General features: G+C 41.9%; 1 long non-coding RNA gene across 1 annotated transcript in view; it reads right to left on the reverse strand.

The window, feature by feature from the left end:
* Positions 1-2,125: 2,125 nt before the first annotated feature.
* The window catches only part of LOC104463839, a 28,613-nt gene continuing 8,701 nt past the window's right edge, over positions 2,126-22,037 (reverse strand). The window contains exon 2 of the long non-coding RNA XR_727572.1: positions 2,126-3,009. This is a non-coding gene — a long non-coding RNA (uncharacterized LOC104463839). The remainder of the gene's footprint in view (positions 3,010-22,037) is intronic.

The following is a 22,037-nucleotide window of genomic DNA, read 5'->3' on the forward strand; positions in this document are numbered from 1 at the left end:
TTGGGAATGGGATAAGCCACTCTTCCTATTTCAGGGTGCAACAGAAGCCCCATGGTAGTGTGTACAGCACACGGCTGCTGACGGTGCAGCAGGCACCTGGACACACACTGCCTACCCTAAGGCTAACAGCACACCATGGCTGGAAACTCTTCCCCAATGGGTCTTCTGTTGGGAAAGGAAGAGTATACGCAAAGCTCTTAGGCTTTTTGATCCACCAGTGCATCTTAAGCACGTTTGGGCTACTTTCAGTGCCTGTCCTGGTGAAGATACTGGCCCATATCTGAAGGAGTGCAACTGCGATCAGGAGCAAAAGTTGGTACTTTACTTTAGGGGGGTGAGGTTGTTATATGTCATTTTACAATGCAGAGCTTTACTTTGTAATATTAATAAAAATCCATTCATTAAGAATCTTCATGCCTGTAAGAAGATGATAGGTATCCTTTGGTGTAGAGAGATGCAAAGAAATACCAGGCATCAGAGCTCATCTCTTGACTCAGAAAATACCCTTTTCCAGGCTTCCCCTCTAGAAGATGGGTACAAGCCTCAGACAGATTGTTTTGGTGTTTGCTGGAGAAGGAGGAGGAGAGTTTCAAGAAAAATATCTGCACAGAGGATCCTGCCAGCATGAGGGGCAGGCTGGGGTATGCACAGGAGTGCTCTGGGACATGAGCACCAATGCCATTGCCACATGCTGCAATCAGCAGTAGCTTCACCCAAAGAAAAACTGCAGGATGGAGGCAAATATATTTTAGCCATTTTTTTTTTCATTCAGAATGATCAAAAAAGCAGAGCTTGCTAATTCCTTAGAATTACCGATACATAAATACAGATAAAAAAGCGACATCAGCCTCAATCAGCTCCACTGAACTGTGCTACTGATGCTTCTCACTCTCCCCAAGATGTGCAGCTCTGCCAGCACTGTCCAAACACAAATGTTTCCTCAACCACCCCGGCCTGCTTGGCACCCTCTTTCTGTGCTGTTCTCTGTCCAAATCTCTGCACATTTTCTCACTTCTCTCTCCTTGTCATGTTTTCATTAACATGAGATTATTTTTGCTCTTTTTTCCTTCAGTCTTCATATTGGATTTCATTTCAATTTATTTACTGACCTCTCTTCTATTAATGGTTTTGTTATTGAATGTGAGGTACCGCAAGAGACTAAACACCTTTTTTTTTTTTCCCCAGGCTTGCTTTTATATCCTGCAATGAAATTCTGTATTTCTGAGATCACTCGTAGCCCCCAGAAATAGGTGAAAAGATCATTACTGATTCCAGAGTGACAGGGATGACCACTAAAATCAACGAGACTCTACGATCAAACTTTTTACAGCTCTAGCTGACTTCAATAGCAATCCCACTCGTGCATCTGAGGACACAATCCAAACCACAAGTCAGTAAACAATTAATTGACCTATTTTTTGAGAGGCTATGTCAGAGTTAATGGATAACGTACTCAGGCAGCCTGAGGCATAATTAAGGTCTCATATTTTTAATGCTTCACATATTTATAGGTACTGAACTCTGAATAAAAATTTTGACCATCATCATCGTACATTCCTGACAAAAACACAAGTCAGAGAATTTCACTGCACCAACCTCAGTTAAAGTATGGCAGAGAAGCATAAAGGGTTAATGATGCTCACATTTAAAATATACTCTGTATTTACAGTCTGGATTTCACTAAAGCCCCTCGCTACAAGCTCTCTAAATTTTTCTTTTCAAAGAGGTTTCTTAAACCTCTGCTTGCTTCTCTCAATTAAAGTACTTAGAGAGTGTGACCAGATTCTGAAAGCCATAAATTTTGTGAATTTTGTAATATTTTGTGAGATGCCTCAATATTCCTTTTTTTTTTTTTTTAACTATAAATAGGACCTTCTTTCTGCAACCAGTCTCCAAAGGTCACCTTACAATGTTTTGCTATTTCCCATATTAAGCAGCAATGCTTTTCAGCTGACATTCCAACTTCAAGTCATGCATATGAGCATGATGTGAGCTTGTTTCAGACCACATTGAGAGGGCTGCAAACAAGACTGCTGTATAATTGCTGAGAAAAATAACATCCATTGTCAAAAAGGGCACTTCATCAAACAAAATTTAGCTGCATGAATACAAGTGTCTCCAAATATTTGGTTCATGCTAAAAATATAGCACATTTATTAAAAATATATATTTATAAACATTGGTATGAACAGACACAAATGTTAAGCAATTGAGAAAGGAAAAATAACCATGTAATATATTTCTCCCAACATTTTATCAGGTTTAGGCAGACCTTGCTCAATGGAATTGTTTTTTTCATGATTGCACCATATGTTCATTCTAAATAAAAAGCTTGTCAGATTCAATGTAAGTAAAAGCAAAAACCAAAAGAAAAAAAATCATTTGACCTAACGGACACGTGATCTGTGCTATGAAGCTATTTTTGAGTTCAATCTTTGTGGGTATACAGTATACATTTCTAATTGTATATAGTGTACAGTTTCCTTTTTTTTTTTTTTTTTTTTTTTTTAAATTATGTTAAAACAACATATCCCTGGTGGATTTCTTCAAAGCTACAACTTACATAATTGCAGTAATTTCCCCCCCCCAACCGAAAACCAAACTGAAAGGAAGAGGGCAGGACAGAAGAGTTAAGCTTGTTACTGTGTGAAAAAGTCTTGTTAAATTAATTGTGCTTCAGCCTTCGCTGCCTGCAGGCAGTGCTTTTATGATGTGTTAATATAATACAGAGTCAATTCTGATTAAACAACTTGTCAATAGTCAGCAATGTTTGTTGTCAATCTTAATGGCCCTTTTATCTGGGCTATTTGCATGCCTTCTAATTTACAACGTTGTGTAAACATACACAAAAATGATCACAATGAGGTTCAGAATTGTCCCAATAATTCCAAGCATTGCCAAGATGGTTTCTTCTTTGCTTTCCTTTTCTTGACTGCCTTTATCTTCTTCATTTCCACTAGTGATTACCATCTTGGTGGCCAGTTTCTTTATCCTCCCCTTCAGGATAACCTATATTTAGAAAGAAAAACATTAGAAGGGATTGTTAGTTTGAGTTTTCAAGATCATATTAACAGTGGAGCCAATTGCTAAATTTTTGCCCTATAACACTTTATATGAAGAGTTCACTTTAAAAGGATTAATATTTTTTACCAGCGATTTAGTAAATGCTTAATTAAAATCACAGTTCAGTTAGCCTGTAGATTACTTATAACCCTCGGTGACACTCTCTGCTTATGTGCCAGAAATCATTCATAACACATGTAACTCATCTGAAATGTTGTTATAGAACTAGTTAAACATGTACTAACGAGGTGCGACGCCACCGGCATCAGTGGGGACTTCGCCTGCGTTAGGACTGCAGCCGACCATTTTGTCAAGCTGCAGAGACCCTAGATTTACACTTCCGTACTAAAAAGCAAGTGGAGGGAAATAAAACTTGTAAGAGCTTGTTTCTTTTTAACAGGAAAACCCGCCAAAGACAAAGTCATTTTGTCTCCTGATGAGAAAGAAGACAGCAGTGACTTCCCAATAAATAATTCAAAATAAAAGCAAAACAAAAATAACATCCATCTTGGCTTTTATTTTCCTCATTCTCAATGTACGATGAAAAGTTACTTGCAGTGCAGTGAGCTGAAATGTATCGATCTGCCTGCAGGGAGGGTACAGCCATTTCCCAAGCAGCAGCCCCAGGCCCTGAACTGCTTAAAAAAACCTGAGAGCCTTCAAATGTGGGACCAGCTCTGACTCCCAGCACTGCTGGAGCCACAGAGGAGCTCCCCTGGTCTTCCAGCCAGGCGCCGAGACCTGGGTAAACATTTGATTGTTTGAATTAGAAATGGATAAGTTCTATTTATCTGTGCTTATCTAATGCTGCAAATTCAAATCTCACAAGCAAACCAGAGCGCCCCAGAAAACTGAAAAAGGTTGGCTGGTTTCCCAAAGCCAACTGATCTGCCAACAGCTGGGTTCGGGCGATGCCCTGCTGTTGACTCCCAGTCTGTAAACCATATCTCATGATGTTTCTGCTGCAGGAAGCAGTGGTAGGATGCAGCAAAAAATGTCCCCCAACCGCTCCCGCCTATAGGAGGTCTTTGGTTGGAGGAGAAGCAGGACACAGTTGCTTCCCTCATTCTTCCCTCCGCTAACCCACAAAGCAAAACCACTAGGTCCCATGCAGCGTGGGTGTTCAGGGTGCCGAGGGCTCCCCGAGAAAAGGCCACCACCTGCATGGGCACATGTCCCCCCAGCAGATATCACCAGAGGGGAGCCCTGACCTGCAGCTCCTGGGCTGCGCAGCCACTGCACAGCAGCCAGGGTACCAGAAGGATGGAAGGAGTGGAACAGATGAGGAAATCCTGTGATGGAGAGACTAAGAGGAAAAACAGAGAACCCAGACAAAACAAGCTGTGTTTTGTTACATCTGCAAGTTGTTCATATATGGGACAGTGAGCAACTGCTGGCAACTGCCTAGAACGGGTGTCGTGGTTGAATCCCATGACGTACAAGCAATTAGTGGCGAGGCAGAAGTGGGGGTCTGCAGAGGTGCCACCAGCCTTTATACGTACACTCACATTAGCATTTACATGTTTTGCCTTAGTGATTCATCAGAGAAAAGAACGGGGCAGTCAGTAACCTGAGGGCACCCACAGCAGACACACATCCCAGAGGACACCAGGCAGACAGATACTGCATCAGACATCAGGGCATGCTCATCCAGTATGTCTTGGGTAACCTGCTCCAGGAAAACAAGGCTGCAGAGGCACCAGGTACTGCCCCCCCTCCAGGTTCTCTTCCAGCCCCCAGAAGCTCCTTGGTCCCCACTGTTCCTCCAGTCACAGCCACCTGCAACTCCTCCTGCAGGACCTACCTCTTTTAACAGCAGAAGGGCTTTGCCACTGGCTGGTGTCCAGAGGCCTTAGTTCAACTTTCCATCTGGCAGGTGCCCTCCCTACCTCATTAATTGCCACAATACAGTCAGCGATATCTTAACAAGCAAATTGGCTCTAGTACGTCACAGGAGAATTCCTACCAAAGCTATTTACATTAACCTCACAGCCCAAGCACATCTACTCTATGTGGTATCGGACCACAAACCCACATCCCAAGCTACAACATGCAGTCATTACTTCACCCACAAAGCCATGACTCATTTGGATATTGTGTTCTTTTCCTCTTCAGTAACTGGGAGTTTTTCCCTCTAGCCAAATGTTTGCATTTCACTGTTTATTTGAAAAATCAAGTGGGATCACAAATATGATCTGATAAAATCCCAGGCCCTGGAACACAAGGATTAGAGGGGAGAGTGAAGTCCCTGCTGGCTGATTCCCACAAGAGCCGAGTGCTCTTGATTCAGCTGCTCTGGCTGCCACAGAAACATGGTCATACCCAACCATCTTGTGGGCCAAGCCCTTCTGGCTCTGGAAAATGCCAGAGAAGGTACAGTGGGTCTCTCTACATCCCATGGTTTGGGAAGAGTTTTCCATTCACATCAGCCTAATCCCCCACAGAGCAGCGCAGAGCCCCAGCTGGGGTTGATTCACACATCCACTGGCACTCTTAACTTGAGCACGGTGACTCTACATCACATGTGCTAAACAATCCTGTTTCTAGAATTAATGTGAGCAGAGGCAGCATGGGGGCATCTGAACCCCTCTTATTAATATCACCAGTCTTTTCTGAATAAATCCAAACTCTGCATCATGAAGTCAAAGTGTCAAACTCCTTCCTGCAGGACACTGAAGACCCTAAATTGAACACAAATCTAAAAAGTAACGAAATAATTCACAAAATAAAAAAATATATAAAAGGATATTAGATATAAAGACAAAGCCTCTGGCTTAGGAAATCCTTGAGTTGTGAAAGTTTTGGAAGCTAAGAAAGTATGCTGGGGAAGTACCACCACATCCTTGCCTTGTCATTAAAGTTTTTCCCAGGCACCCATTACTGGTTACTGTGAGTGAGGGGGTCCCTGGGCTGCACAATCTCTGATCTGAGGTTGTACAATCACTTTTCTCCTCTTTGCAAATTCTAATTATTAGCAAGGAGATACTGAGTGGTTTCAAATCCAAACACTGCCAACACAACTCACACTGCCAGATTATTCCTGTCCCACTAAGGGGCCTTAACTAAGGGGGAAGGTCCCCAGTGTGGTGTGGTGAAATAAGCGTGGAGAGGCTGGTGACTGGGGCAGTCATGATGAAGAGGAAGGAACAACAAGGAGGTAACAGCAATTGCGAGTTTATACATGAGCTGATGCACAGTGTGATGTTTTGGAGGTCGCCTCTGTTGCTCCAGTCATGCCTATTTGCTGTATTTGGCTCGCGCTGTGATGCAGCCTGGGACTGTATGAACCACACCCTTTTTGGACAAAACTATACCCAAAGATGTGCTCCAGGAGCAGTTCATGTGCTATAAAAACAATAAAAGAAATTTTGGTCCATGGGAGCAGGGGTCCAGACAAAAGCTGGTCTGAAGTAAAACCCCCTCCACACTTACAGCATGGACACCGGCACAGTCCACACTGCTTGCTGTTTTATACATCACCTAAACTATGAGAGAAAGAGAGCACAATGGGCGTGTTTAACATTCAAACAGGACAAGACTGGGACCAAAAACAATTATATTAGTACCTTGCCAAAGATAGCACTGTTGAAATCAAAGTAAGCATTTACTTTGAACTGTGAGACCGGAACCAAAATTACTTCTCCACATTTAAGGACTGACCTTGGGAGAAAAGGACCAATCTCCCAATAACAGACTCAAGCCTTTAACCTTCACAGATCTCATGCTCAGGGCACTATTTTTGCTTGCTGGGGTTTGTGGGTGTTTTTTGCTACTGGCAAAATATTTGCTGTCAGTTTTAGTATAATTACCCCAATTAAGAAAATAGAAAAGTCTTCTGGCTTTCTGGGTACCTTTTTTCAGCCTTTATTATTATCTTCTGAAAATTGATTTCATTTATTTGACATTGTTTCATATTGTTAAGATTCTTATGACACATTACTCCCTTTATATTTTTCTGGTGGGACTTCATGCTTGTCAGAAACACTCCTTCTCCTTGTCTAGAACTGCTGCTAGAACTGCTGAGATAAGAGGGATAAAGAGCACTATATTTACCAGTTCTTTAATAACTGTCCTTATTTAATTACTATTTCATCAGGAAAGCACTTTCCTACCACATCAAAATTAATGTGTTTCCTACTTGATTTTGTAAGATTCATCATCCAATCCAACAGTGCTATAAAATACAACCTCTACTATTTCCTCAGATCTGTGGGACCTGTTGCACATCACTGTCATTGCAAACAGTCCAGTGAACTAGGCGAAGCATTTCTAGCAAAAGGAGGTAATCCTTACTCGTCTCTTCACTTTCAGCATGAGCAGTGACTGAGCTAAAGATGATGGTTTAGTGACAGGGCTTTGGCAAAGGCAGCAGCAAGTGCACGTTTGTGAATGTACTGCACTGTGTTTGTCACATTGAAGATACAAAGCACATCCCTCACAAAGTACCTGCCCTGATATATCTGTCACCTTTTGAGTATGCTGGCACCTTGACTTGCTCTTGAGAAAGTTTTGTAATCTTAAATAATTGCTCTTCTAAGTCATTATTTATGAGCTCCCCAAAGAGGCTGCAAGTGGAGGGCCCAGACTGCAGAAGCAGAGCTCCTGGGATTTCAGAGGAGGGGAGGACGGTCCAGGCTCTGCTGGGGCCCCTCAGCGCTCCTGATCAGCCCGTGCTGTCATGTATTATCTGGTACATTGAAAAACAAGAATGAAAACTTCTGAAAAGCTCCCAGGGTCAGAAGCTTGGCTGGTACAAAGCAGCTCCCTCCCCTGAGTTCAGCTGAGCTATCTCTGTTTACACCAGCTGAGGATCTGGCGCCTTTTGTTCAATCTAGCTTGAATATCAGTGAGCACAAATTTTGTATTCTTAATCCATAATCACAGACAATCACCAGTCAAATTGTTTTGATATTTAAACTTGTTTACAGTCCCCAGGCTATTAGTTGTGATGACACATTAAGAGATAAGAGAGCTTTAATTTTCTGAGGATAGTTCCACCCTCTGGGGATAAGAAACTTGTTTTGATTAGCAAACTGAAGAGGGCACAGAAATCACACAAAGCTGAGCGTGAGTTCAGATGCTGCTGGAGCCGACACCTTCCCTTATCGCACAAAGTGCTTGAATTACCAAGCAGGGAGGAGAGACTCCTCCAGGATTTACCCCACTTGAACATCACAGCCAAGCAGAGTTTTGCTCCTTTCCTCCTAACAAGTTCTTTTAAACTAATTTTTCTCCAAGGTAGAAATTTTCTCCAAGGGAAAGCCGGGTGCTCGGCTCAAGCCCCGAACAACCCCCAGGAAGATGCTGAGCAGGGCAGTTAAGTGGGTACCCCCCTGCTGCCAGTGGCCTGTGGGAGGAAGGCAAAGCTAGCACACACATTTGTACTCCTTACCTGTCCTTTTTATAAGGACTACACTGGCATATTCTCATTGATGTGATTACTTTTTATCCACTCGTGATCCTTGTGCCATTTAGACTGGATAAATCCTCTCCTAAACTCCACTAACACAAGACCCTGCACAGAGAATTACTGGCGGGTGCAGAGACACACATTTGCATTTATTTTGAGAGTTGGATTTCAAAAAATTTAAAGGCAAAATATAAATGCAGGACAAGGCCAAAAGAAGCTCTGGGCCACAAGAAGCGTCACTAAAAGCTTGTTCAGACACAGAAGCTTGCACAGGCGGTGTGCAGTATGTATGAATAGCAGATGACTTGAAATGGAATGAACAGAAACTAATATACGGTAGAAATCAGAATACCTGAGAAAAACAAAGACTTGCCATAAGAGAAGGGAGAGTGGAGACAAAGAAAGGTGCCCAGGGAGAGGCCTTTCATTAGGGAAAAAAGATCAGAAAGAGCAGGAACGGGAGCCAGCTTCAATAACGCTCCCCAGCAGTGAGCAGAGAAACCAGTGCCTAAAGCGAAGAGATATTTCAGCAGATAGAGGACACAAGCACTTATGTAGTCCTCAAGCAAGAAAATAAACCCACGTCAGGCTGCTGCTATGCTGGCAGGTTTTAGTCAGTGGGAAATACATGCTATTTATAGCACTACAGCCAGGATATTTCCAAAGGTCTCAGCAATACGAGACTTCCTCTAGAATAAAGGCAGGCACTCGGCAGCAAAGAGGCTATTCTGAGAATGCAGAATTCAAGTAAGTAATGCATTACAGGGCTCATCCTGCTCCCCGCCATGGGTCTGATCCAGTTTGTTCTGGCAGTCGTTTTTGTCCCCCAGGCAGCTCAGAACTCAGATGCAAAGGACTTGCAGCTAGCTTTATGGTTTTTCCTTCCTTCTCCTCATTTGTGTCTCTGGGACCATGCACAACCCTGAAATGCTCAGGATACCTAAGCTGTATTATAAAAAGACCTGATCTTTTGAATACAAGTATCCCTATAACTGAAAGAAAGCTGTGATCTGTAGCAGAATAATGATGCTCAAACACCAGACTATTACTACAGACTCTCCTTTACTTGTCTCTGTGTAGACAGTGATGTCCATAGACTCACAAACATCCCTTGGCTGCTCCACCTACAGCAAGTTCTCCCATACCAGGATTCATAAGGCCTCACGAGTCCTAGTTTGTGAAAGAAAGAAACCTGACTGAAATGACAGTAAGTCACCCATAGCCCTCTCCCCTTTGATACAAGATGCACTACAAAGAATTAATTGTTATCAATCAAAATTAGAAATGCATTTAAAACACATCTGGAAGCATTTACAATTCAAACTCCAAATTTCACAGATCCAGAAATTATTAATTTTCTGGCTGGGCCCAAACGGTGGTGAAATTTCAGTATAATTCTCGTTGGTTTAGACTGGCCTATTTTGTGTTCACAATCCATTTTCCTGATACACAGCACTGTGCCTGGTTGCTTGGTGCTAATGCTCTCAAGCAGAAACATTTGACTCTCGGTTGGTACTGCAGCACACACGTGCTATTTTCCTCCTTTTAAATACTCAGTATTTCTTTTCAGACCTTTTGAGTCAAAGGAGTATTTCCTCCCTCCCACTCTTCCCAAGATTAACTCCTGATACCCTCTATCAGCAAGAAGAGAGGAACAATGTCATGGTCTATGTTTATTTTGTTCGCATGAATCCCTCTGCACTGGTTCTAAAAAAATAACTGGCAATGTGTGTGCTCCATTTGTAGACAATTTACTGCTCTGCTGCAATGAACGCTTAGTGCTGAAATATAAAAGTTGCATATCGTGGACACAATGATGTGGAACAGATCTCTTAGGCTCCCTCTTCAGCTAGTGTCTGCTGAGCCCCATCTTACAGAGATCGAGGGGCTCCTACCCCCTAAGCCGCAGCTGCAGTGGGGAAGGAGCAGAAGAACCAAACACCAGCCGTGAACAGGTATTTGTGTCTCATTGCTGCTCCTTTCCCATCAGTGAGGAAAGGACAGACAGAGTTAGCCACAGTGGAGATTTCCCAGAACTGCCTTATAAGATATCCAGTAAAGGTGAAACACACTGTGGTGTTAATGGGCATAAAAGTGGCCAAATGGAGCCAGACCAAAGCCCAGTTGATCAGGTGTCCTCTTGCAATTAGCTGATGCCAAAGATGGACAGCACAAGCATATAGTAATGCTTACCCCACTGTACCTAACTAGAGTCCAGAAATCTGCAGGTCAAGGACTTCCTCACCAAGAGGAAGCATCTTTGGGTTTAATGTCCCTTCACAGGTTTGTTTCCTCTAAATTTGTCTAGCTGTTGCTTGAACTCGTGTTGTTTTTTTTTTTCTGTTCTGTGTCCTCCAGCAATGAGCTCAAAAGATTATCAAGGGACATCTGAAAAAATATCTACTCATCATATTTGAACCTGTTCCTTGATTCTTCATTATGCTACTTGAGAAACTGTGAGTAATTGGCTTTTATTCTGCAGGCCACCTTGAATACTGTAAGTCTCCTACCATATCCCTGTAGTGATCTTTCTTCAAGACTGAAAAATCCTGCTCTGTCTAGTTGTTCCTTGTACAGAGGCCATTTCATGCTTTTGGTTATCCTTCTTTCCTTTCTTTCTGCCTTTTCTAGTTATACTAGGGGGTTTTGGAGCAGAGAAAAAAACACTTCTGGACCTCTGGTGTTAAGGTGGAGCCTGTGTGCTACACCCACTGAAGATGTATTGTCCTTACCCCAAAGATTTTATAATTTATACATACCAAGGTTGGTAGAAGGGACACCTTTCATTCGAAGGAAAAAAAAGAAAAAGGGGGGAAAAAAGTTAACATCTCTCCCTCCCACACCCCAGAAATCATGATAGAACAAAGATTTGAAGTCCGACTTCTCTCTCTTACTCCTTTGCTCATCTTTCCTGAGCTTAAGAAAAACAGAACAACAAAAACCCTCTACAGCGCGCACACCGGGATGCTGGCATATTCGGATAAAAACTCCCCAACTGTTAAAAGCCTTCAGATTTGCATTTTTGCCGAGATAAAAGTAGCATTAGCCGAAATAGCTGCATGGAAGAATGAGGTGTTAAAGTATCTCTTTCCATCATCTCAGATCTCAGTACCTCATTTTCGATTTCAAGGGCATCTTCAGGGTTCTCTTTTAGGAGCAAAAATACATTGAAGCCCTGTAAAGGAAAAAATACAATACCCAAGACTCAGTGAAAGACAGGCCTCCGTTATTTGCCAGAAGGCACATAACCTCTGTCAGAAGCAATTTGAAGATCTGCCCTCACTGCTGCATGTTGGAATGGAAACAGAGCTGCTTCAGAAGACATTTAAGAAATATTAAGAGACAGAAGTGTGACACAAATTTGTATTATTTTTTTTCTCTATAATATCACTAAACTCAGACAAGGCCAGAAGATAATTTGGCCTGTAATGGATCAAACTACCTCTACCTCAGAAGTGACATCTCCTTACAAAACGTGCACCAGAAGAGCAATCAGAAGCTTGAGGAATATAACACTTGAGCTTCTCTAGGAAAGAGCTGTTATTTTGTGGGTACAGCAACAATCTAGAAAGCTTAAAATCTCCACTTTTACTTCCAGCTTTATTCCAAAATTCATTACAGCTACATTAAGGGACACTGCAAATAATTCTATCCAACAGACACTTTCTGATTTAGGAAAGTTGTGTTCAGGTTGTTTTATAATTTTTTAAAATTGTAACTATTTGGTCTGAAATGATGTATGCCAGCCATTTGTCTCAGGGCAAGTATTTGCTGGGAAAATATTCACCCAAGTTTTGCCTTTTATAAGAATGATCCTTGGAAACCTGTTGTTTTATCCATATAGAAACCTGGCAATCTTTTCTGTGAAATGCTTAAGTAGCTTCACTTTTGAAGCAAGGACTGCATTCCCAATTTTATTATAGCTGTGATGGCCTGATAAATGCTAAAGAAGGTCTTGATAATCTGAAAATGTGCTTAATTTTAAGTGATAGGTTTTATACAATAAATTGCATCTATTGTATTTTTTTCCTTTTTTCCCTGTTTCCTGTTTTTCACTCTCTTAGCTCAAAGAATCTTTGCAGTGATTTAATAGGTAGAAATAACATTGGCAGTTGTCAGTATGAAAATTTGAATAGCAGAAGGTTTTCAGTTTGCTTTTCAAAAATAATTGTTTGTTTTGTTGGTTTTTTTTTTTTGGTAATTAATTTGCAAAGACCAACCAAAATATATCACAACTAAAGGTGATCTAGGATTAATTCAGCCTCTTTCTGTTAATGTATTATCCAGTAGGTATTAGCTAAGCACTTTTCTGTCCACCATGTTCCAGCTTCAGTCAGAGCACAGTGCATTTGCCATAAAAGAGGAGAGAAAAAAACTTTTGCTTGCAGGATATTTAAATTTTTTTTTGGTAGAATTTAAAAGGTGGAAGGAGAGCCTGAGAAGAAGAGCAGCAGTCTGCATGAGTGAGATGTACCCTGAGGATTGGCACACATTTTTCAAAGCTTCTCCCCTGTTCTGTGTACTTCATTTTCTGGGAGCCTGCCTTGGCCCTGGAGGCTTGAGCATCTGAAAGTGGTGACTACTGCCCATTGCAGAGGAAGCCAATGGGACCTGCAGTATGTGCTGCCAGGTACTCTACAAAAATTACATTGGGCACCACAGTTATGGACACTTGCAATCCTACTCTTTTTTGCTTTAGGTTGCCAGCTGTACTAGGCAATACACCCAGAACTGCTATTAAGATTCTGTAAATGGAAATAAGTCAGTGTTTGCATGGTGGAATACCTGGAATGCCCTAGCGGGAAATAATTTTGCCTTCAGAGCAGAGTCTGAGCTATGCATTGAACAGTGAAAGAAAATCAAGTATTGAACTCACCAACTGTGTCATCTATTATGCACACCAAGCGAGACTCAGATCCTGAGCAAAAATAGTCTGTGACTGATGCACCTGTGCAAGGTGGCAAATTAATGGTGTAGAGACAATTTTACTTGCAGCATTTTTTAGCTTCAAGTGCTGAGCTGTGCAACCTTGATAATGTCCTTTTCACATACTGTTTTGTGTGTAATTATTACCTATATCAGCCCAAATTTAAAAATAGAGCATTTCCCTATTGAATGCCTCTTTTAGGACACAGTTGCAGCTGACTCTTGAAGGTGCCAATAACCTGCAACTCATGCTGAAGTCTGCTGGCACCATGACAGCAATACCATCCAAACTCTGAAAATTTCAAAGCCTTTTTCAAAGTCCTGGGATGAGCATTCAAAAAAGGAGGCAGCCAAAAATCCCTTGCCGCTTTTAAAATATTAGACCTAATAAGATAAAATAACAGATAATTTGAGGAAGAAGCTAGTTTCTAAAACAAAGTTATCAAAATAGGATAACACTCCAGGCAACCAACTCCCACACCTTTTATCATCATCATTAGTCATTTATATTGCAGCAGCATGTGGCAACCCCCGCTGACGTCTGTGCTAGAAACCAGACACAGAATAGTGAGAACGATACCTAGCCCAAGCAGCTTACAAAATTACACCAGTATGAAGTATGGGAAGGGAGGGAAAAGAACAAAAGGTTGAGTGAGTTGCTGAAGGTTGATTTGCACAAACTCAGCACAGCCAAGAGAGTCAGGCCCTCGATCCATGGGAGCAGCTGCCCCTCTGGCTTGTGCTCAGAGCAAGCACGATGTGCAGGAGAGGCGGCAGCTCCACTTGTGCAGGTCCCATGCTCCTGGAAAAACAAGCTGGCTGTGCGGGAAGTAGCACCTTTGGGAAAACACGAGTGAGGTAACACCTCCCCTCTTCAGGGCTTGGGGTAGAGTTCTGTGACACAGCAGAGAAGTGGGATTTGGGGCTGAAAAGGTCATGATTAACTCACCAAATGCTCTGGCAAGGCCATCGGGATGGGCAGGGAAGAAAGCAGTATGGGAAGAGCTGGATTTCCTAGCCCCTGGGCACTGGCACATTGCTATAAGTGCTTGCTGTTGTGAGTTCTGGATATCACAGAGTGACACAAAGGTTGAGGTTGAAAAAGACCCCTGGTGATCATCTGGTCCAACCTCCTGCTCAAGCAGGGTCATCTAGAGCCAGTTGCCCAGGACTGTGTCCAGACAGCTTTTCAGTATCTCTAAGGATGGAGACTCCACAAGCTCTCTGGTCAACCTGTGCCAGTGGTTGATCACTCTCACAGTAACCTGCTTCCTGATGTTCAGAGGTTTCCATTGTTCAGCAAAGGATGTTGCCTTGCATACAGAGCAAAGCCATTTGGATTCATTTTTTGTGCTATAGCTTATTCCTATTCTCTTTAAGAAGATACAAATGATGTGGCTATAGATCTGGAGAGATTATTTGCGTATGTCTTCCAACTCTGCACAGTATGCCTAACAACCCATGTTCTGTCTGTGGTGGGCACTGTACTATATAAGGAATGTATTTTGATAGCTAATGTAATGCAACATACACATCACGTTGCCTCAAGGTCATGGTAAATTGTATTTGCTTATATGATGCATCTTGACATACTCTAATGTAGTGCCAGTAATTTAAAACAATGCCCATATAAAATGTGAATAAGACCAAGAACATATCCACAAAACTGAAAATATTTCACTGCTTTCTTATATTAAGAGTATTCAGTACCATATTAGTAATTCTTCTTAAAGATTTAGGGAAAGGAATGCATATTTTGGTACATTTTTCTTCAATGGACACCAAGCCAAATTCTGTTCACAAAATCTTGAGTAAAATTACTGTTAAAAGGAAAGCTAATCCAGATTTATGCTCTCAGAACAGAGAGCCAAATTTAACCCTTTTTTTTAACATACAATAGTTTCTTTAAAAATATTGCTTGCAATAAAGAGGCTGCTAATAATAAACAAAATAGTCGTATCTGAATTATGCAAAATTTGTCATTGGAAATTATTGTGTGGAAGTCCCAGCATCCTTGTAACACACAGGGAGAGCACTGAGTCCCACCGAACCGGTGTGGTAAGTAAATGGATAGCAAAAGTGTTTACCTGTTAGAAATTGTTGCCCAAGATATTCTGCTTGTTCACACAGACCTGTTTTCTGTTTTAGCAGCTGTCATGACACCCCTGTAGGACCGATGCTTTCTTGGTTAAGATACCTTGCTCACATTTTAAAGTATCCATTTGGCTCTAGCCAAATGATCCTCTAGGGAGATGTTTATCCATTTCTGACCCTTTCATGCTGTAAGGCAGCATCAAGTAGTGCTGGAGGGAGGTGACAGGGAGCAATGAGCATACCAGTAAAAAAAAAAACCAAACTTGTGGTCATGGACCACCTAAAACCCACAGCAGATGGTAGCCCTGCATTGGAACAATGTTCTTCAGGCTCTGGTGAGAGGAAAGATCTTCACTCATGAAGCAAAATTTGGAAATGAGCACTAACCATAGAAGAGATATTCAGGTATTGCTAGTTCACAATGTTTAAGGAAATTCAAATAGACAGAAAAAAATTGAAGATCCTGCATGAGTCATACATCTGGGACTGACCAAAAAAAAAAAAAAAAAGAGACACTTGGACCAAACTTCTCCAAAGGTCATTTGAGGGTTAATTTAAAATACTGAACTAAATATTAGTTCAGGTTAACCTGAAAATTTTTATCTGAGTCATTCATACTCTAAGAAAAACCTCAGGATTCACTTCACTATGTAGGAAAGAAATGGAAGGCTGCTTGATGGGTGAAACTCAGTGCTGGTTCAGTTCTGGGCTGAAAAATGACACCTTCTAGTGAATACTCACAGACACTGGTAAACATAATTAACCTGTTCAATGATATCATAGCATCCCTAGATATTATGATTTCAGAACCTATCTGTAATGCAAATTAAACAGGCAGCTGTACCAATTAATGTTAGATGTGAAAGGAATAAGATTATGTGATGGAAAAATCAAATGTGCAAAGTGCTTTAAAATACAGTGTCACTCTACCAGCCATCCAGAAAACCTGAGGCAGGGGAGGATGAAAAACTTTATCTAAATTCATGGAGCTGCTCATTGAAGCTCCAGAGAACCAAACTCTTTTTTCTCAGTTTCCAGATCAGTACCCTATCCTTTGGACCACATTGTCTCTCTAGACCATCTGGTTTAAACTGATGCAGCTCAGCTTCAGTTTATACTAGTTGAAGTCTTGCAGCATAAGCTTTTTAACAAGTCACTCTGCAGCACCAACAATTTAATTCAGCTTAACAGAAACATAGAAATAGAAACAGCAAAATGTCTTTTGACCTTTGCTGTTGGCTACAATCAAAACCATGCAACAAAAAGAGCAGAGAGGAAATATAGGACATATGCTCAAGATGATGAAAAAAATGTTTGAGCATTGAAGAAAATATTCAAGAAAAAAAAAAAATATTATTCCCATAAGGCTGCAAGGGTCAGTGTCATCTTAGATTATGCACTGTACCAATGCCAGCCACAGGAGAAGACCCACCCACAGGCCCTACACTCTTGGGCAGGAGGTCACTAAACACTAGCAATTGATCTATGGCTCTAGAGACTCCAAGAAGCAGCACAAAAACAACTAAATAAAATGTGCAGATTTCCTTTTTTTTTCTTTGCTATTATACATAGTATTTTGCTAGAGAAGATTAAAACAGCATTAAGAATGACACTGTCTTCTCAATTCAGTGTTAATCAATATCAATGATGAATGAAAATAAATTAACAGAACTCAGAAAAACATCTCTAAACTAACCTCCATTTCTTCCTGATACAGAAGCAACCTTCCAAAGATTTCTCTTTGTCTGAAGTCATTTTTCTCCAGACACTTCCCAGCTGGTTAATGGCATTCACACAAGCCTGTCTAACTTAAGAACTGACGCCAAGTCCTACTTTGCTTATCCTATGAGTCCTTAGCTTCTCCCAGACACAGAGAACATACCCAACCCTTGTTCTCCTCACAGAGCTGGGACTTTGTGTCACCCTCTGAACCACTCTTTCTTACGCTGAAGCTGGAAGCCATGTTGCGCATGCCATGGGTCTGACAAGGGACCTACTTTTGTCACCCAGAGACTTCTGTTGAGTTTGCCTCAGTCAGACCACAGACCTGGCTTTGCGTCTCCGTAAGCTTTTCAAGGTGCAGTCTGACCTTTGAAACATAGAATTCCTTAAATCTTCAGATGCCAAGCACATTCCAATAATTCACATAGAAATCTAGCCAGCTCTCGAGTGAAGCACAGACAGTTAAAAACCAAAGAGCCATGCCAAACGGTCCAGAGGAGAGGAAGGGATAAAGATTTTTTTTCTGAAGAGAAAACATATGGCAAATTTATATAGGGAAATTTCTTATTCCATGAATCAAAAGATGTAACCTTTCTTTGCCAAAAACTGGAGAGCCTGAAAGCTCATAACTCTACATTATTACAGCAATTATATTAGCTTTCCTGTATTTTAAAAACCCAAGACAAAAGTTTAATGCTTCTGACTTTGCTTCTTAAATAGAAAGTGAGAGTTACACCAGACAAACTCCAATTTAAAATCTCAGCAGGGCTGACAGCTGTGTTGAAGAAGAAGGCTTATTCACAGTACAAACTTGTGGGTTGATTTTAATAATGAACATTTTCTTTCCATAGATCCAGTCTCTATATTCTTTTTGCTATTTGAAAACCTGTCTGGGGACACATAAATCTGCCTGCATCATAATTACACTTGCCTGCATTTCATGCCTATAATCAGACTAGGACCTGTGGCAGCAGCCATAGAAAAACTGGACAATCTGCTCTGCATGGCTTGTTAAGAAAGACCCCAGTTATTTTTCCAAATGGATAATCTGTTTTATGGAGAATAAATTAAATCTGTCAAATTTTCAGGAAGCTAAGGTTTGGCCAGGAGCATTTTTTGGCTTATTTCTGAAAGAAAACATTCAGAGGACTCCTGAGTCTTTATTCCCAAGATCATGACTCTCTTCCAGTTGTCCCGATTCCTTTCTTCACTGCAGCTTGCTTTGATGGTGCAAGCCAAAGCAGGAGCTGTTCACTGGCAGGGAGTGGTTGCAGGTAGCTTGCAGAGCAAAGCAGCATTGCTGCAGCTCACTGTGCGCAGGGGGGAAAGGAAGACGGATGCAGGCTGGTGGAGTTTTTCCAAGAGAAAGCTTAGGTTTGTATGATTTATAACTACATTCACCCCATCCCCCCCCCAAAATAGTCCAAGAATTGGGCTTTTTATGGAAACCCACTGGCAGTGTTTTACTTTGAATACCGTTGCTTCTTGGACTACAAATGTCAAAAGCATATCTGTAGTGAAGCACTGCTGCAGGCTGGCCTTGGGAAATCCTTCATAAAAATCTGTCAGTGAGGCTGGGTAGCTTCCCTCCTCTGACGAAATCATCCACTCTGGTCACAGCTACACTCTCTGCACTCTCCCTCTGGCTAAAGTAAACATTACCGAGGAGAAAACCTGCATGACTTACAAATGCACAGCACTTAACCACACATCAGTATTTGCAAATAATTAAGGAACAGAATAGCTTTCTCATAGATACCTTCATGTACACCACGCTCTAGCAGCCTGCGGACTGTGCCACCCTCCATACACCTCACATCCAGTTAAGAACAAACTCTTCCAGGCTGTACTTACAATAACATTTTTGCTGTATGCTGTTGCCTGTCACAGGAAGGATGGCTGAGTGGCCAAAGCACCAGGTAGGAATTGGGGAGTCAAGGCCTCAGAGGTCCCAGGGGGCAACTCCATGAGCACAAGGACACCCTTTGCAGGTGGGAAGTTGATCAGCATGAACAACCCTGGCTCTGAGAAACTGCATCTTCATCCTCAGTCATAAGCTCTCTCTCCCCAGGTGTATCTTGCCATAAGGATGTTGTGCAGGGCTACCAAACACTTCATTGAAGCACCAGGTTTCCATCTTGTCAAAGCACATTGTGGGCTGCTTCTCCCTGACTGTTGCCAGGTGCTAATTGCTAGCCAGGAAAACAGGGATTTGCAAAAGTGACTGCTCTTCATAGATGGCACATTGCCCTCTCTCAAGAGCCATAATCCCTCTGTTATAGCACAAGTCTCTGTTGCCTTCCTTCTGTTTTCTCATTCCTGACTTCTTGTAAATGCTAATTTGGTATTTTTTCTGTGTCATTTTGCTGTCAAAACTGTAAACACTAGAACATTACTAGGCATCTCATCAAAGGAAGATTTATAGATGCTTGGTCTTCATAATTTTGTTATAATTTTACATATTTTTTTAATAGCACAGTAAACAAGGTATTTAAAACCACACAAACTCATAAGTTTATAAATTCCTCCTGTTGCAACTTGCAGTTGTTTATAACTGACATCAGCTATACCTCTGCTGCAGTTACAGAACTGCTACACACATAACCATGCCTGACGTAGCTCCAACATGGCCAGATGGGAGCAGAAGCTTCCTGGAAAGCACAAGGGCCTGCACCCCCCATGAGGAGCAGCTACCTGAAACCACAGCCACAGTCCTGCTACACCCATTAGATGCACCCCAAAGCCCACATCCTACCGTGTTTCCTCTGCCTGTTACTTAATCCAGCTAGATCAATGCCAACTGCGTGTGTTTATACAGGTTATTTAGTACGAGTGTAAATAAACACCCTAAGTGGAGATACACAGTTATTTTACGAGGAGGAAGAAAAAATTAGTTCATTTCATGGACAATCATTTTCACAGAGTTTTGTGGCTGACAAACAGGCTGTTTGAATTAAACTAAACAAGACATGTGCTAAATCTCAGAGATATCCAGTTGCAGAGCAGCTCTACTAATACCAGTGGAGATACACATGCAAAGGCATTGTGCACAGACACAGAGATATGCCTTGAACATTTGCTGAAGCCCCAACTATGTGGCAGATAAATGTCTGAAGCAGGAAAAGAATGGAAAGAAAGTTTCAGGTAAAGAGACAAAGTGCAAAGCCACAGCCTGTTCATATTTTCTGCCACAGCAACTTGTCCCAGTGGTGATGATGAAACCATCCAGTGATGTGATCCAGCTGTGGAAGAAATCAGTGGCACAATTCTTGATGACTCCACCACATTCTGGATTAGGTTTTGAAAGCAAAAGTTTCCCAGAGATGCAATAGTGGCAGAAACAAAAAAATACCTTCTCATAGCTTAGTCACCCAAACTGCTAGCATATGTATTGACCCTGTGCTTGTCCCTGAAAATGACCCATGTAGTAAGTTATCAATCAGCTCCAGTAGCCTCAAAGAAGAGGATCATGTGATGATGAAGATTCACAGAAAGTCCCTTTCTTTTGGCTGTCCTACTCTTGTTTAGTAATAGCTTGTACCATGAACAGTCCCTGCCTCATGCTGCAGCATTGTTTTTTAGCTTAGATATTTAAGGAAAAGGATAGATACACCCACACAGACATCACCAAAGATCAGTGGTAAATGATCTTCACTGCAAAGAGCATTAAAGATAATGAAAGCATTAATCATTCATACCAAAAATCAACATAAAAATCCACATGTAATGCTGATAACTGGGACCAGCTATGAGGTAAAGCAGCCAGTGAAACTGCTCACCTTTTGGCCACCTTTTGTTGTTCTGTGTGCTTTCAGGGTTTGTTATGGCGTTGCATTCACTTAGAATTTAATTCTCTAGAAGAGGCTGTTTTTTACTGTTTGTCCAGAATCTACCACTGTCAGGCCCTGATCTCAATAACCGATGATAGCTGCAATCTATGTGACCAGCGCAGGACAGAAATGCTCCCAAATTTCAAGCACACCCTCCTCTTGGGTAGGGTTCACATTCTCGGAGAGGCTCGTCCTGAACCTCACAGCCGTTCTGAGCACCTGCAGCTCCTGCGGGTGCAGTGGGGCCAAATCCTGCCAATGGCTCACAGAAGCAGCTTCTGCCGCTGCCTCTTGCCCGCAGCCAAGCAGAGCACCGAGCTCTGCTCAGCCTTGTCGCTTTCCATGTGTCCTTTATGACCTGAATTGCACATGTGCTATAATAAACCCAAGAGGTTTCCTTTGAGCTCATGGTTCTGCACAAGCATAAATCAATATATTTATTGTATTCTAGGTTATGTGAAAAAGCACCAGTCTTGCATATTTGTGCTGTATCACCCAATCAGTAAGCTGGAAGAAGTAGGGCCACATCCTGAGAGAGTTAAGCCAGTCAAGCTACGTCAGCGAACACTGTCTGAAAGCACAGACATTGTTTGGCATATATCTTAAACTGTCAGGAGAAGCAGCCAGTGAGCAATTCAGTACTTGACCTGTCAGCATGATACAGATCATTTACATAGTTTTTACAAACATTAACAGATTAATCCTCACCTTGGGACACACAAGCAAGGTTCAGTAGCCCTGATGAAAAGATCTGGAAGCTGACTCACACAGTGGTTTAAACCTGATTTCCAGGAGAACCCAGCATCTTCATAAAAGCAGAGAAGGGGATGGGACTTCATACCTCCAGACCAGGAGAAAAGGAAGTGTGAATCAGATGGCAGCTTTGGCACAGACACTTGTGTCTGTGGGGAACTGTGGCTGTGGGGACTTTCTTAAGTGTTGATTTCCTGGCTCCTCTTCAATTCACACCAGCTGTGACAATCCCAAGTAGG

The sequence above is a fragment of the Pterocles gutturalis genome, unplaced genomic scaffold, assembly GCF_000699245.1.
Source record: "Pterocles gutturalis isolate BGI_N339 unplaced genomic scaffold, ASM69924v1 scaffold21278, whole genome shotgun sequence".
Classification (NCBI taxonomy): Eukaryota; Metazoa; Chordata; class Aves; order Pterocliformes; family Pteroclidae; genus Pterocles; species Pterocles gutturalis.